Genomic DNA, 17521 nt, shown 5'->3' on the forward strand with positions numbered 1-17521 from the left:
TGTGTGTTCTTAGAAACTCATCCATTTCTTCCAGGTTGTCAAATTGTTTGCATATAATTTTCATAGTAGCATTTTCTGACTTTTTGTATTTATGTGGTATCACTGTAATGTCTTTCATTTCTGATTTGATCTATTTGAGTGTTTTCTTAATTTGCCTAGCTAAAGTTTTGTCAACTGTATTTATCTTTTCAAAAAACTAGCTATTAGTTTTGTTGATCTTGTTACTGAACCCGGTTTTTTTGCCCAACATGAAACACGCCAAACACTGACACACTGAGATTCACAGCAGAGAAAAGGTTTATTCATGAGGCAGTCAACTGAGGAGATAGAAGAAAAAATTTCAAATCTGCCTCCACAAAGGTGAGGGTCTTGGATATTTATGTGATAAAGCTGAGTCATGGGGAGCATAGGGAAAGGTGATTGAAGATAAGAAAAATGTAAGGTAAATGTTGTGCTACACAGGTGCACCTAAGCTAAGGACTCCTTCATTGGATGCATGTTTAAAAAATGGTGGCATTAGCCTGTTCTGACAGTGGAGTTTTTGGCCCTCTGATGACAAAATGTCACAGATTTGACACTCTTGCATGCCCATTTGGAGGGTTGGTGATCCCAACCAGTCTTAACTGGCTTGAGCTCAAACTGAACACATCGGACTCCAAGTTCCTGAAAAACAATCTGGGCAAAATCTTATTGTTTAGGCTACATGACGCTTGGAGGACAGGCAAGTTTTTGTAGCAACAAAGTGAGCTTGATCAGTGAAGACAGATTATAGTGCATTATTTATTAAGCAAGTTATGTATCTATCCTTGGCTTCAATCTTTTCTAATATTTATTTGGTCTCTATTTCTGCTCTGATCTTTATTATTTCTTTCCTCTGCTAACTTTGGGCCTAGTTTGTTCTTTTTCTAGTTCCTCAGTGTGTAGCTTTATATTGTTTGAAGTCTCTCTCTTTTTTCTTAATGTAGGTATCAATATTTATCACTATAAATTTCCTTCTTAGAACTGCTTTTGCAACATCCCATAGGTTTTAGTATATTTAGCTTCCATATTTGTTTGTCTCAATATATTTTTTGATTTTCCACTTGATTTCTTCCTTGACAAATTGTTCAGGGGTGTGTTGTTTAATTTCTACATATTTGTGAATTTTTACAGCTTTCTTATTTACTAGTGATTTCTAGTTTCATACCATTGTGATTGGAAACTTAGTATCATTTTAATCTCAAATTTTCTTAGACTTGTTTTGTTACCTATTATATGATCTAATCTGTAGAATGTTCCATATGTGCTTGAGGAGAATGTGTATTCTGCTGCTGTTGAATGGAATAAATGTTCTGTATGTGTCTTACAGGACTATTTGGTATAAAGTATGGTTCAAGTCCAACATTTCTTTGTTGGTTTTCTGTCAAATAATCTGTCCATTGTTGAAAATGGAGTACTCAAGTCCCCTATTATTACTGTATAGTTGTCTATTTCTCCTTTTATACCTGTTACTATTTGCTTAATATATTTAGGTCCTCCAAGTTGAGTGCATATTTAGTAACAATTGTTATATTGTTTACCTTTGTTTACCTTTTTTTTTTTGTCTCCAGTTACAATTTTTGACTTAAAGCCTATTTTGTTTGATATAAGTATAGCTATTCCTGCACTCTTTTGGTTTCCATTTATATGGAATATCTTTTTCCATTTTTTATTTATTTCTTACTTTAAGCCTATGTGTGTCCTTAAAGCTGAAGTGGGTCTCTTCTAGGCAGCATATAATTGTATCTCTTGTTGTTTTTTATTCATCTAGCCACTCTATGTCTTTTGATTGAAGAATTCAATCCATTTCATTTAGAGTAATTAATAGGTAAGACCTCATTAATGCCATCCTGTTGGTTTTTCTTCCTTTTTTTGTAGTTCCCTTGTTCCTTTCTTCCTCTCTTGCTGCCTTCCTAAGTGAACTGATAATTTTCTGTGTTGTTATGTTTTGATATCCTCCTTTTTATATGCTAAGAATCTACTGTAAGTTTTTGGTTTATGGTTACTATAAGGCTCACATAAAATATCTTATAGATATAACAGTTTATTTTAAACTGATAACAAATTAACTTTGATTGCTTACAAAAATGATATCCCCTTATCCCCTTTTTAAATATTTTGATGTCACAATTTACCTCTTTTTATATGTGTGTCCATTAACAAATTATTGTAGCTGTAGTTATTTTTAATATTCTGTAAGTAAACCATTATAGTAGAGTTTTGTGGTTAACACTCCACCACATTACAATTCTAGAGTATTCTAATCTTTTTACTTTTACCAATTTACTTTTACAAATGTGTTGTATATTTTCATATGTTTTCTTGTTACTACTTAACATCTTTTCATTTTGGCTTGACAAATTCCTTTCAGCATTTCTAAAAGGCAGGTCTATTGGTAATAAATTCCTCAGCTTTTGTTTATCTGGGAAAGTCTTTATTTATCTTTCATTTGTGATGGACAGCTTTGCCAAGTAAAGTATCCTTGGTTAACAGTTTTTTCTGCCAGTACTTTGAATATATTATCCCACACCCTTCTGCCCTGTAAGCTTTCTGCTGAGAAGTCTGCTAATAAATAACCTTATGGTGGTTTCTTTGCAAGTTACAAGATTTTTTTCCCCTCTTTCTGCCTTTAAGATTCTCGTTTTGTCTTTGATTTTTGACAGTTTTATTAAAATGTGTCTGGCAAAAGATCTCTTTAAATTAATTATATTTGGTGACCTATGAGCTTCATTAATTTGAATATCCAAATCTCTCCTCCGATTTGGGAAGTTCTCAGTCATTATTTCTTTAAATAAGTCTCTGTCACCTTCTTTCTCTCTTTTCCTTCTGGAATTCAAATCATTCACAAATTGGTTCTTTTGATGGTATACTATAGATCATGTAGGATTTCTTCACTCATTTTTATTCTTTTTAATTTTTGCTCCTCTGATTAATTTCAATTGATTTTCCTTTTGCTTATTTATTTTTTCTTCTGCTTAGCCAATCTGCTGTTGCAGCTCTCTATTGAATTCTTCAGTTTAGTTATTGTATTCTTCAACTCCAAATTTTGTTTGTTTATATTTAATATTTTTTATCACTTTGTTGAACTCATTTTCTTTTTGTACTTTTTTTACTGGTATCATTAAATTGCTTAACTGTGTTCTCTGGTAGTTCTCTGAGCATCTTTAGAACAATTATTTTAAATTCTTTTTTTTAAGTATAATTGATTTACAATATTGTTTTAGTTCCAGGTGTACATATTTTAAAGTCTTTGTTGAGGAATTCCTGGATCTCTTTTCCTTAGGGACCAGTTACTGGAAGTTTACTGTATTCTTTTGGTGGCATCAGGTTTCCTTCATTATTCATTATCCCTGTAGCTTTGTGTAGATATCTGCACAATTAAAGAAGCAATCACCCCTTCCAGACTTTATGGAATGACTTTCATCCCTGGGGATGCTGGATTGAGCTGTAACCCTGGATGTAGTGATGCAGGATGCCAAGTGCAGAAGAGTATGGCAGCATTGGCTCTTGGGGGTCATGTTGGCTCTTTAGCTTAGGCCACTTGGGACTACAGCATTGACATTTGTAGTCCTTAGTGAGAACTGCAGGGGTTCCACAGTGGCCATGACAGCTGTTGGGAGTCCTCAGCAATGCATCCAGGTCAAATGGCTAAGGACCAGGGCAGGCAGCAGTGGTAACCAGAGCTGGTTGTGTGCACACACTCAGCTGAGGGCTTTAGCTGCAGGTGCCTGTGTAGTGGCAGGGCCCTGTTGTAGACACACATACAGTGGTGGGTGGGCCGCATAGGTAGCAATGGCTGAGGAGGCCAACTGCAGGCATACAGGCAATGGCTGAGGAGGCCAACTGCAGTGGCCCTGGCTGTCAGCTTGTATTACCATAGCTACTGGGTTTTTCTGTAGAACAGGTCACTATGAATTGTGATTTCTCCTGCTGCATGGCTGTTATTGGCAGCCTTGATTTTCTTCCTTATTCTGAGCTGTGTCTCTGTATGTTTCAGCTTTGCTGGTCTGGGTGAAGTGAAATTGAAGTGGGATCTCTGTGCAATGCCCCCAAAGGGTGGGGAAGCTGGTTGCTGACATCACTCTTCCTTTCCTGATGAGCATTACTCTAACTGGGGAATTCCCTTTTGGCAGTGAGCATGCTGGCTTGGCAGATGGGATAATGCAGACAAAATAAAGCTGTTTTTCTTTTTTTGTGTGCAGTTATTATCAAATTTTTTTGTTCTACTGTGTTGCTGAGAGTTTTTTAAGTGGGCTCCAGAGCTCTTCCACAGCTGTTTTACTTCATGAATAACTGTCTAATTGTTCATCTTTGTTGTGGGACAGAGGCTGGGGTCTCGTACAAAATTATCTTCTAAACTGAACTTTCATGCTCCTTCACAGTTAGAACTTAATAAGTGTGTCTATTATAATTAATGTTAAGTTCATCTGAAGAACATTTTTATTATATCAGTTTAGTCAATGATGTGTAATCAGCAAATTTGATGAGTCAATCTTCCAAATATATTAAGGCGCAGACAAAATATTCAAGCCCCAAAAATCTCCTTAAAGATTGACAATAATTCCGTTAACCCTATTCATTGTAGCTTTGTCCTCAGGGTTCAGACTGCCTGTATTTGAATGAATGTTAGCTCTATTGCTGGCAATAGCTTTGTGATCTTTGCTCAACTGTAAAATGGGGAGTATAATTAGGTTCTACCTTGTAGAGTTGTGGTGAGAATTAAATGGCCTAATACATTGTAAAACATATAGAATAGTGACAGACGCATGCTAAATGTACAATAAATGCAACAGTAAATAGTATTATAGTTCTTCAAATAACTATAAATCTACCTATCTGCAAATATCCCATTTGTTATTATCTTTTTCTTAAATACATCACAAGAGATAATTACTTCAGAGGATACACAATAAAATACTGAGTGCTTGGTTTCAAAAAGCTAGCAATTTCAATTTTTTTTCTTATTCTTTTTGTTAATATATCTTAGAATATGGTAATTTGAAAAGTCCTACATTTATGAATGTGGCATTAGAATATGGCATTTTGTATAGAATTTTATTTATGCTTTCTGCTTTCATCAGAATATTTGTGCCCTGACAGCTTTAAGTGTCTTTAAATATATTTACATTATTATGAGACAAAATAAGAATAAAATCTGTCTGATTTAACAATGTGCAATGTTGCAAGGATATTTCCAATATGTAAATTTTTCCTACACCCATTTTATTATCTATTACTTAATATTATCATACATAACAGATGAGTCTCAGAAGTGTATTATAATATTAATTTTGATTTGACTTTGATTAGATATACATTATATCTTCCATTATGTATCAGCCATGCTAATACTATAATAGGCTTTCGTGTACAATAATCAAAGATTTATTACCTTAGCAACTTTTAAAATATTAATGGTGTCATGTATTGAATTATGATCAAAAACTATACTACTTTGGGTGGAGGGGTTTTTTCAACTCTGAAAAAAAATGGTATTTCTTATGAAAAGGATCAGTGTTTTTCAAGTCTATACCACTCCTTGAAACATATGAATATGTGTACTGTTCTTAAATAGCTGCAGATGGAAAGATAATACTGAAGACATTCCAATATTACTCTCATATATTTCCCATACAGTTAGCTTCAGAACAATCATGCATTTTCAATCATTCCTTATAAATTAAAGGGTGAATGTTTATTTAACATTTTTATGTCCATTTCCTTAATACTCCATATTTTTAACTAGTAAAAATGTGCTAGATCAGCACTTACGTGTATATATTTTTTTAATTTGAAAAGTTTGAGAAAACACAGGATTTAGAAATTCTTTCCCTGCATGCTTCTTTATGCCACGGGCAAGCTTAATTATGCAGAACATGCTTGGCTTCCTTTCCCACACCCTAGCCGCAAAGTGAGCAACATTGCATTTTGTTTCTCTCACATGGTTCTTGTGATGCCCGACAGAGAAACATGCAAGCGGGGTCCCTATTTTCTTTCTCACTATTGAATTTTCCTTCTGACCATTGAATTATACACGCAGTGAATTTGCAATGCATCCTTCTGAAAATAGGGACATGATGAAAGAAAATAATTTGAATTAGATAGTCTAACTACTTTACTCTGAATCATAGATAGAATTGCATTTTTGATATGAAATAAGCTTTGACCGATTGACATTATTTCAGGAAACATTTTAGAGTTATTTCTGGTCTTTCTTTACTATCACATTTGTTATAAAAGAAAAAAAAAAATCTATGTCCCTTGTGAAATACCAATCAAATAGATAACACTCTGAGTTAAACACTTTCGTTCAACTAAGAACATTAAACGTAGAAATGGAAAATATGTAGTGGATGACTCAAAGCCTTTTTTGATGGCAAAATAAGATGGTCTTACTGCATTTTTCATGGCATATAAATTCATTAGCCCTAAAATCTTAGTTGCTCATAACACTCAGGGCAGAAACTTTCCCTTCATTCATTGATATATAGCAAGTTTAACTGGTGCTATTCTACCTGGTCTGTGTATATCAAACAATGATCACACAGAGAGTTTTCAGTAATCCTTTATTCCATCTTACAAATGGACTGCAAGCCATGTGAATCTGTTTTTAAATATTTTTTTATTTTATGTTCTCCATCTTCAGTCACACAGCTTTTGTACATCTTACATGTTTAGTAAATGTTTCTTTGACTAGAAGTTAGAAGAGTTGGCCCCATTAAGCTTTTTATCTTCTAAAGATACTAGGCATAAATACCACAACTGTGGGTACATCTTTCACAAACACAACCCTAAAAGAGTCAGACAATAGAAATTATTTCTTAGGTGAAAAATCTCCAGAATTACCTGAAAAGAGAATAAACTATAACCTAACTAATAAACTATAGTTTATAGTTATAAACTATAACTATAAGAGAATGAAATAAAAGCAAACAGTTATCATCACATCTAAAACAAAAAAACAAGGAAACAGGCAAAAAGACCTCAGCCTTTAATACTGTGACAAGCTTGAAAATTATTTTCAGTCATCTGTGAGAACTTGGAACAACTGGCTTCAAAATCTTAAGAAGGACCAAAATCTAATAGGACCAAGCAATCTTTACAAAGCATCCATAGTAAAAATCTCAACATTTATCAAAGTACAGAATGAAATTCTATTGTAAGCAAGTTAAGCAGCATCAAAAGTGAACAAGGTAGGTGATGACACATATACACGCAGTTATAAAACATAAGAAAATGCATAGCATATAAAGCTAAACAAAACAAGTACCCATTCCATTTTTTATGAAAAAAAAAAAAAAAAACAACCTGACTTGAATTAAAACAACCTCTGGAGGTAGACTAATGTATATAATAGAAAACCAGTAAGTGTAAGGCATGGGAAAAGTTCAGACATTCCTTCTGCATATTGAATCAATTAATAACATGTACAAGGAAACCCTGATTATCTGAAGGAGTGGAGAAAAATGACTTGATTCTTTACAAGTAGTACAGACTATTATTAGTATTCCAGATAGACTGTGTTGTAGAGAGTTCATCATATGCTTTGATCTGCCTGCATCCACAGCTGGAAACTCTGCGCCTGACTCTGGAAGCAGTGGGATCTGACAGTCATCTCCATCAAGGAAAGTGAGTTAATGGTTGCAAATGTTAATCAGTGGATCAAAGCACAGAAGTGAGTGAAATTGGGTCCTTTAAAAAAATCTGATTTCATTTCCTATGGACTAAAGCAATTAAAACATTCATAATTCACTTCTCAACTTACCCCATACTTCTTACCTGTAACTCTCTAACTCTCTGATCTATCCTTTCTCTTTTCTCTCTTTCTTTCTTCCTTCCTTCCTTTCTTTCTTTCTCTTCCTTCCTTCCTCCCTCCCTCTCTACCTCCATCCTATCTTCTTTCTTTCTTTCTTTCTTTCTTTCTTTCTTTCTCTCTTTCTTTCTTTCTCTCTTTCTTTCTTTCTTTCTTCTCTCTTCTTTCTTTCTTTCTTTCTTTCTTTCTTTCTTTCTTTCTTTCTTTCTTTCTTTCTTTCTTTCTTTCTTTCTTTCTTTCTTTCTTTTTCTTTCTTTCTTTCTTTTTCCTTTCTATTCTTTCTCTTTCTCTTTCTTTCTATCTCTCTCTCTTTCTTCCCTCTTTCTTCCTCTCCTCTCTCTCTTTTTCACTTTCTTTCTTTTCCTTTTTTCTTTCTGAAAATTGGTATTTTTTTTTTAGCTTAAAAAATCATCAGTATTTCAAGTGATCAGAGTAAAAAGTTACTTAAAACACACACATAATATAATTTTTATATTCACACCACACACATACATGGGCAGATGTGTGCACACACATGTCCATTCCTAATGCTGTTGGAAATTTTTTTAAATAATAGAAACTTTAGGTATAAAACTGAATTAGAGATATTATACTGGTTTGAGTTATCCTACATCTAACAATGACAATACCACCAAGGCAAACAAGCCAAAACAAGCAAACTAATGTTTTTGCCTTAATTCTTATGTGCCTAGACATTCTTGCACTTTCAGAATGGCTCGCTGACAAAGTTTCTAAAATGTGCTCTGATACTATAGTTTTGGGAAAGAAATCTTCCACAAAATATTCTTCCTATTTTTTAAATAGTCAAAAAGTTGGTTATCAGAATAATAATATTTCATGGTGAATGGAAAGAAATGCTGTAACAGAAATAAAGGGAATTTGGTGAAAGTCAGAGAATCTCTGTTTGACAATTTGAATAGATAAAGAGAGAAAATAATATTTCACTAAAATTCCCTCAGAGCAACAAAACCACTGCCTTTGCATGCAATACCTAACTGCATAATTCATGGTGCTAATCAAGTTGAAATGACATTTCAAGCTGAATATGTTTAACTTTTTAGTATTTAAAATTTGTTCATAAAAATTAAGGGGGCATTAATGCAATTAACTGGCATGCCAAATTCACAAAGGATATATCAGAAATTAGTCCTTGCAAATATTACTCCTTCTCCTTCTACTATAATTCCTACACTCCCCTCATCCCACCCTCCTGCCCGAACTTCCTCTGATTTTCTTCACTTAGGTAACACTTTGTATTTCCCAAGATTTTCACGTGCATTGTTTCAAATATCTTGTCAAATATTTCATTTTTTGGCACATCAGCCTTACCTATACTAGAAGCATTGATATCCTTTAACCTGTAGGGTTTGAAACTTGTCGTGTTTGTCATGCTTGCTTACTAAGTACATAAAAAGCAGATACTGTTTTCTAGCTGTGGTATATTATGGCACTTTACGTAGTGGAAACTGTACTTACAACTACCCTCCAGTGCTAATTCTAATGTTAGCATCAATGTTACTTAAATTTTAAGATTAAAATTTAAAATGTAAATATGCATTACTGAAAAAATGTGTTAATGTTACTTTCATCATTTCTCATTTCAAAGTGGTGAAGACAGAGCATGTAATTATGCCTTGTCTCTCCAAATCTGAGCACCACTGTCTGTTAGCTATCAGTTAACCAAACTATCCTAGCATTCCAAGACACTTACAGCTCCAACTGTTTAGAAGTGCTCATGACTAAACTCTCTGTGAAATGTTTTGCCTCAAAACATTACATGCCTTCATAGTACCTCACAGTTTCCTACTTGTGCTCATGTAATTTAGTATCAGTTGTAAGTATATTTTATGCATCCATGCAATTTATTTTATTGTGACTGCTTTATCACATTGACATTTTAGTTTTGCTAATAAAATGCCAACAATTTGAAGATAGTTTAAATATTTACCTAAGGCAGAGTTAATTAAGCTAAATAGTGCTGCATTTGCTCCTGAAAATATGGATGATTGACTAATAAAATTTTGAGTCCAATATTCAGACTCTTTTAGGTTCTCTGGATCCCCTGTGAAATTTGATTATTTTTTGTTTTTGTTGACCATTTTGTGTTATCGCCATTTTTTTCCGTTGTATTAGATGTAATTGCACCAGCTTCCAGTTATCAAGTTTCCTTCTCAAGTTTCTTCTACTTTTTGAGTCATCTTATTTATGCAATATTTTAATTCTTACAACATATACTTCTGATAAAGGATAAACTTTTATCACATTTTGTAAGATTTGCCTTAGCAGTGCTATATGAGGTCTTTTTTCAAAAGATTTAGAGTAACTCCAACAAATTTTAAGCAACAGATCTCATTTGTCATTCAGTTTATCAACACAATGTAGATGGAAGAACTGCTGTTTTGGGTCACTCTGTAAAGATGTTTTGTGAGATCTCAATTACTAAATACTGAAGTCAGAAATATATTTATGTCAGTTAGGTTTGCTGTGTAACATGTCACCCCCAAATGTAGTATCTTCAGAAAACAATCATTTAACTCATGTTTCTGTTGTTCTGTTAGGTATTTATTCCTTTCCAGGTGATTTGATTCACACTGGCTTGGCTGGCTCTAGTGTGTGCAATTAGCTGAAAGTAGATGAAAAACTGACTAGCAGTTGGACAATCTAGAAAACAGTCACCATATGGCAGGTGTTTGGCAGGCAGTTGGCCAGGGACATAAGGACAACTGGGATACATGTCTCTTATCATCTTGCAAGTTATCCCAGGCTTCTTGGAGTTCCAAGAGCAATAAGAGAACAAACCCTAGTAGAGAAGCACATTCCAAGCATCAACTTGCATAATATTTGCTAATATAACACTGGCCAAAGCAACTCAGAAGGCTCACAAAGATACAAGGGATGAAGAAATAGGCCTCTTGAAGGGAGGGAAAGAATGTATGGACATTTTTAGGAACTATTCTACATTGAATTAGCGTTTAGAGTTCCAGTCCTGGCTGGGTTGTGACCTTAAGCAAGGCATATTGATGCTCTGCTTCTTTGCTTTCCCTGGTTAATGAGATGGATCGTATAAAGTACCAGCCTTTTCACTTCCTTTGTTTACAAAATATTCAAAGGAACATTGAAAACCAGTATTTACCAAAGCATTTGTTTTCCATTATAGCCAAAAAAGGTTTTTGAAATACAAAGAGTTTCAGTGAATTAATAAACTCACTTTTTAGAAGATTCAAATTTATTTTTAGAAAGTATAAATTTAAAAATACACAAATTAGAAAATTTGCTCACTTTTATTTGTTTGGTTTTGAAACAAATGAAATAAGAATTTCAATTGATGAATGAGGCAATACTTAAACTATCTATAGCAACTAACAGATAATAAGTAAATAGAATTTTAGAGTCTAGTATTAATTCATATTCAAATAGTTGGCTATCAGAACAATGTTCTTTCAATGAATTGTGATATACTGACTTAAAAAGTATATATATATATATATATATATACATTTAAAAGTATATATATATATATAAAATTTAACTTAGGACAACATGTGGACTTTTCTGAATTGGCAAGTTTATTGTTTCTGCCAGTAGAAAACAGATTTTCAAACCGTCTTGAGGAGCTAGGGATATTACCTTTTACTGTTTTTCTAATGTGTACATAATGGGAAAAAAAGATTGCTTTCGTTTTCATGACTGTTGATTTCATAATTCAGGAAAGTCAAACTTTAGACAAGCTGTCAAAGGGAACTTGCTAAACCATTCCTGATTTCCAGTCTCTTAAACCCTTTCCTCACTGAATTCCATAATCAAGATTAGCTGTGCACCTTCTCTCACCACCTCTGGCCAACATTCTACTTACTGAGTACCCCCATTGTCCTTGATGTTTAATTTGGAACTAACTACATCTGTTTATTCCTCACATGCAGGCTCATTCATTTGTCAAAATTTGAATGAGTGAACACATGGTTTGGAATCTCCACGTCTTGGTTTGGGAGTGGGTCTGCAGTTTTATGAATATACTTAAACAATCTAGTCAAGGTCTCTAAACCTCAATTTCTCTACTATTACAATAAAATTGATAGTACTTTTTTGTAGGGTGGTTGGAATATTAAGTGAAATTACTCTTAGCAAAATGCCAAACACACATTTAATAAATTAGAGGTATCATTTCCCTCACATGAATGAGACATTTTCCTGGAATATCAGTTTTAAACCTCCAGTGCCTTGTGAGATTTGACTTTGTTGAAAAAACAAATAGCTAACATTAGTCTAGCCTATTTTGTATGGTCTGTACCACCCTTATGATAAATCATTTACCAAGGACAATTAATGGATTGGTAAACCAAAATAAACAGAGTATTGTCTTTGTAATGGTTTATTTGTGTTACTAGTATTCAAGTAGATTTTATTTCACATTTCTTAGTACTTATTATTAACTGATAACTATAATACTATTAACACAAGAAAGACAAAACATTGTAATTTTTATCATAGTTTTTCCCTTAAATTACTTAGAATAAATTAGTATTCATCATGTTTTTATATCAGCATATCTAGACTTTTGAATGATCAAATATTAAATTGTCTGTTAAGATAAAAAACTGTGCCTATTATTAAACTTCTCATATTTATTCTATTCTGGAGCATATTAGGAAGGGCATTTGTCAAAACCACCATTTATTTTGGGGTAAAAAAAACTGCATTCCAGACTACAACATTTGTGAATGGAAACCTTGTCGAACGAGAAGGGCTCAGTTTGCCTGAGCCACGTGAGACACTCAGCCAAACCTTTAAGACACAACCCTATTCCATGTACACCTCTTTCTGAATTTCTGAACTTTGTTCCCCAGAAGCCTCTTGTTCATCCGAGGGGCATGAACTCAAGTCCCAAATTAGTAACCATAAAATTGTTATTCAGTCTTTTATAAGTGAATAGTCTTTCACTGTTTCTTCCATCTAAATATTTTTTTAATATGAAGACAAAATATACCTTGACATATTATTTAACAACACTGGAAACTTCTCTAGATTCAATTGTAGGTCATGTATCCCTTGAATTTTTTTGGGGGGGGACCTGAGTTCTTCCATAGAGACAAACTTTGAAACGTTTTAAGCAAAACAATATGCACTTACTAAATGGAACTATTTATGTCTGCATTGAGCTACACTAAATTTCACCAGCCCATATTATGGCAATCTGCCAAATGGGTCGCAAAAACTTCAGGAACAATATCATTCTGAACCGTGGCTATTATATTAATCAGGAAAATTCGGAACCAGAGTCTATTCCTTGAGTATTTTGGGGAAGGTTCTAAATCCATTAGGACAAATATTTCTTAACAATATACTAGAGAATTTGCAGACATTTTTGATATTCTTGTAATGGAGAAAACTGAGAAGCAGTTGTTTAGGCCAGATCTTTCTGAAGTACTTATCAAGACTTTCATGATGGCACACATACCTTTTGGACAACTAGTGTAAAACAGAAGAGGATGCTATCTATCTCAAGAAACCCTGATTTTGTTTTAATGTGAAAAGAAATTATGGAATAATGAAAAAAATTAAAAAGAGAAACAGCATTAGTTAATTCATCAAACATGCTATAGGAAAACATTTGACATAAATATTATTTCTCATTCTTCATTACCACCAGCTATATAAAGAGGAGCTTCTCTTAACTGAAGAGCATATTTCTAAACTAATTTGACTTCAATAGCATATTAGTTTCTGCAGCCTTTCTATTATTTTTACTGTTTAATATACTTACCAGATAAATAGCTAGCATAACAAATTTTTTTCTATTTTTCCTAAAAACTAGCAATATTACACAGCTTTGTAGTGCTTCAAATTTTCTAGTTTTAGCAATATTTGTGAACATACCTTGGAAAAGATATTTTTAGTAAAATTTTGAGAAAAGATGCACCCTATGGCTTTTGTAATTATTAAAAACCCAGAATGATTATTTCTGTTTCTTCCAAGAAACTTTACATTACCTATGAGAGTATGGGAATTACAAACATTTTTATTGGCAATTGAAATTGTTTTTAATATAAAAAACATGTGCAAATATCTGTTATTCTCAAAACACTTCTGAAAAATATGCAAATGTCTGGGTCTCAAAATATTAAGGTTGTCCATTTCCCTCCTTTTTCCCAAATGCCTACTTATTTTCTTTCACGTGTGGGTAATATTCAAAACCTTGGTTTGTTATCAAATTAAATTAAAATCAGAGAGTTAATTCCCTCTTGTTTCATATTCAGAACCCACTATGATATATTCAAATTTAAGGTCTTCATATTCAAGGATACAAACTGAACAGTATGTGATCCATTTAAGGTTTATCTTTTTAGGAAAATACATTTTTAAAAACTAGGGCTTGATAAATGAATGAATACTTACATTTATTCACGTGTGTTCTTCATATATTCATAATGATTCTTTGTAAAAATAAGTTTTATTTTATGCATATGTTGTTATAAGTTAATCTTATATACACCATATTCAAGCTTTGCACTGATGATTACAACATTTAATTAAAAAAAAAAAAAAACAACTAATCACATTTCATTAGAACCCTTGAAACAAAACTGTGATTCTACTATGAATATTTTAAATATTTTTTTCTATCAAAACAGGTAGAAAAGTGATCATTTCAAGCACATAGTTATTAAAGGGTACTTGATTAATTTATTCCCACATTTTAATACATGTGAAAAGTTACTTTTGACAAAGGAAATCAAACCAAGTTATTATTTTACCCTTTTGCTTAACTGTTATGTGTGTGAATGGCTCATTGAATTGGCTAAAGTTACCTGCTCCAGAACATACTTTGTATATGGTCTTAGCCTTTAGTAATTCCTTTAATTTTAAGTACCCATTATACTGCACCAGAATTTTCACATTTACTATCTACTCAATTCTTACAATCTTCTTGTGAGGCAAATAAGAGTACATCTATCATTTCATTTGTTAGATGAAGATACTGACCCTTAAATAAGATTAGTGGATTTATCTGTTTTACAGCTGTTAAATAAGGAGTAATTAAATGGACTTGAACCCTGATCTTCTCAGAGAAACATTTGATAAGTGGGTAAAATTGGGCATTGAATAGGAAGTAAAAGCACCTTCGTGATTCTGAAAGACAGGAAAAGACTAGTAAATAAAACCAACTTGCCCAATATATATAGAGCATTGAAAGTTAAAAATTATAAAACTAACATATCAGAGGAACCAGGAAGGAAGAAAGGGTCCTTGACCCTAGCAAAATTTGATTGATGATATAGCATATCTAATAAACATGTGTGTGAAATCTTTCTCTCTCTCTTTCTCATTCTCCTTATCATCTATCTGTACATATCTATAATTTTCATCTAGCTGTCCATCCATCCATCCATGACTTACCTACTTGCCAAACTCTCATTTCACACAATTCTTTGTCACCATTTCTCCACTTCCCCAGTCTTATTTGACTTAATAACAAAAAACGAACAAACTGGTGTAAAGGAGAAGACTAGAGAAGAAAGGAGTTGATATTATGATCTTGAAAATTAAAAACAAAATCATTAGCATCTGAATAATAGAGAGGTATGGATGTTAATTTTACAAATAGAACCATAAATTCCATTCAGTGTGAAGCAAATTGGAAAAAATGCAGTACTTTTAATGGCTTAACCAGCTGTGAATTGAAGGACATGCAACACACATGGAATTTATTTTTTATATTTTTTTTCAGCATATGCAAGGACTTAGTTCCCCATCATCATTCATGGCAGTTGTTCAGCTAATTTTTGGCAGGTTGTAGAAACAATTTCTCCACAGTCACCAAGTGGCTCATTTCATTTATATCATGAATACCATTTTGCATTCAAAAATAAAAACACATATCAAATGGATTGCAAAATACAAAGAGTACACAATGAAGTGGGAAGCCACTAAATTACTATCCACCAGCTTTTCCATTTTATTGCCCATGTGAACTAAATTGAACAATTCCAGATGTTTTAGGGTTTCTGATAGATACAAGATAATCTTCCTCTCTATCATTGCCTTTGGTCAAATAGTTCCTCATTTTCTAGCATTGTTCCTACTTGCAATTTTAGAGGAAGGAAAAGGCTGGTTAATTTTATCTTTCAAGGCCACCACAAATGGCCTACTGACTTTCTTCTCCACTCGATCTTTTTAACAATTTTTAGTAAAATGGCCCTTATTTAAGGTGGCAGAATCCAAGGTCTCAATTATAAACTACTTAAGGAAATATTTTTTAGGCACGAGTTATCCTGGCAATTGATTCACTACTCTTATACCTTTGTGTATGTAACTAGAGACTTAAAGTATTTTTGTTTATTTGCTGGCCAGTTTTTGGAATAAGGAATGCCAATATTATTGGGCTCTAGTGACCTCAATGAAAAACAACATTCCTTTCAATGAATGTGGGTAGTTGGTCTTCTAACACAAATACTTTTTAAGCTGTGGTTAGGGGACTTATTTGGCCTTCTAATTTCCTTGTCATTTTTTTTTTTTAGGATTTACTTTGCTTTGATGATCAAATTGAGGTAAACAAAAATCATTCTTAGTATTTTTAAACAATGTACCCAAACTATTACTTACTGGTAACATAAAATTAAAATTTTCATTTTCAGATCATATTAACATATGTTCTTATTGTTCCTCAAGAAAAAGGAAACATCCATCTAAAGTAACTAAAAGTCATAATCATTACTTTTAAACTATTTGTATGAATGTTTGTAATTCAGGTTAGAAATATTACTTTGAAAGAAGTAATTTATTCCTAATTTAAGTGTACGAGTTTAGTGTATTTTATTAAATCTTAAAAGTACTCTTTATATACATTTTAACACTTGCTCATCAAAATAGGTAAATAGTATGGAGAAAATTAAATTTTGAAAAGTATACTGCCTATGTATACTTTTTTTCAAACTCCCTTTAGATATATTATATACCCTAAATGCAATAGGTAGGGGAAATAACATATGCTCAATGAACTAACTGTAGCCTGGTTCACATGGTCATCTTAAGGGCAGGAAAGTATCATTTAAACACCTAATATCAGATTTTGTATGTTCCTTGTCTTATCAACTTATGACAGTGATTACTGTCATGATTAGTACTTTTTTTTTAAAATGATAAATATAAACAAAGAAATTTAAGTGAAGTGTTCAAGGTCTTATTATATTCTATATAAGTGGTGAAATTTCGCTCTTCCAAAGATGGTAGCAAACTCACACACACACACAAAAAATGAAGGTATAGAAGAGAGAGGTTTCCAGAGACATAAATAAGATGACCATGTAATTTATCACTCAAACCAAAACACTTCTGAAAATAAAAAGGGAAGCTATTTGTAATTACACAGGAACCCAGGTATAAACTGGGACTCTTCCTGTACAAACTAGGACATAGTGTATCTCTAGACACAAGGGATCCAAAACAGACAAGACATGCCATGGTTTAAATTTAACCAGGGCCCAAAGAAATCTCTTCAGTTTTAATCAATTAAGTAATTAATTTGTCATTCTTAATATAAACAAAATCTATGTATTGAAAGCTTACTATGAACTAGGCACTTCATGAGTCTTTGTAGTTTAAACAATGATTAAGAAAGATAGGGTTCCTATCCCCTTTGGAGAGCCATCGGGCAAATGAGAGAAGTAGACAAGGACAAGTAAGAAAATGAAT

The sequence above is a fragment of the Eubalaena glacialis genome, chromosome 17 (genome assembly GCF_028564815.1).
Source record: "Eubalaena glacialis isolate mEubGla1 chromosome 17, mEubGla1.1.hap2.+ XY, whole genome shotgun sequence".
In the NCBI taxonomy this organism is placed as follows: domain Eukaryota; kingdom Metazoa; phylum Chordata; class Mammalia; order Artiodactyla; family Balaenidae; genus Eubalaena; species Eubalaena glacialis.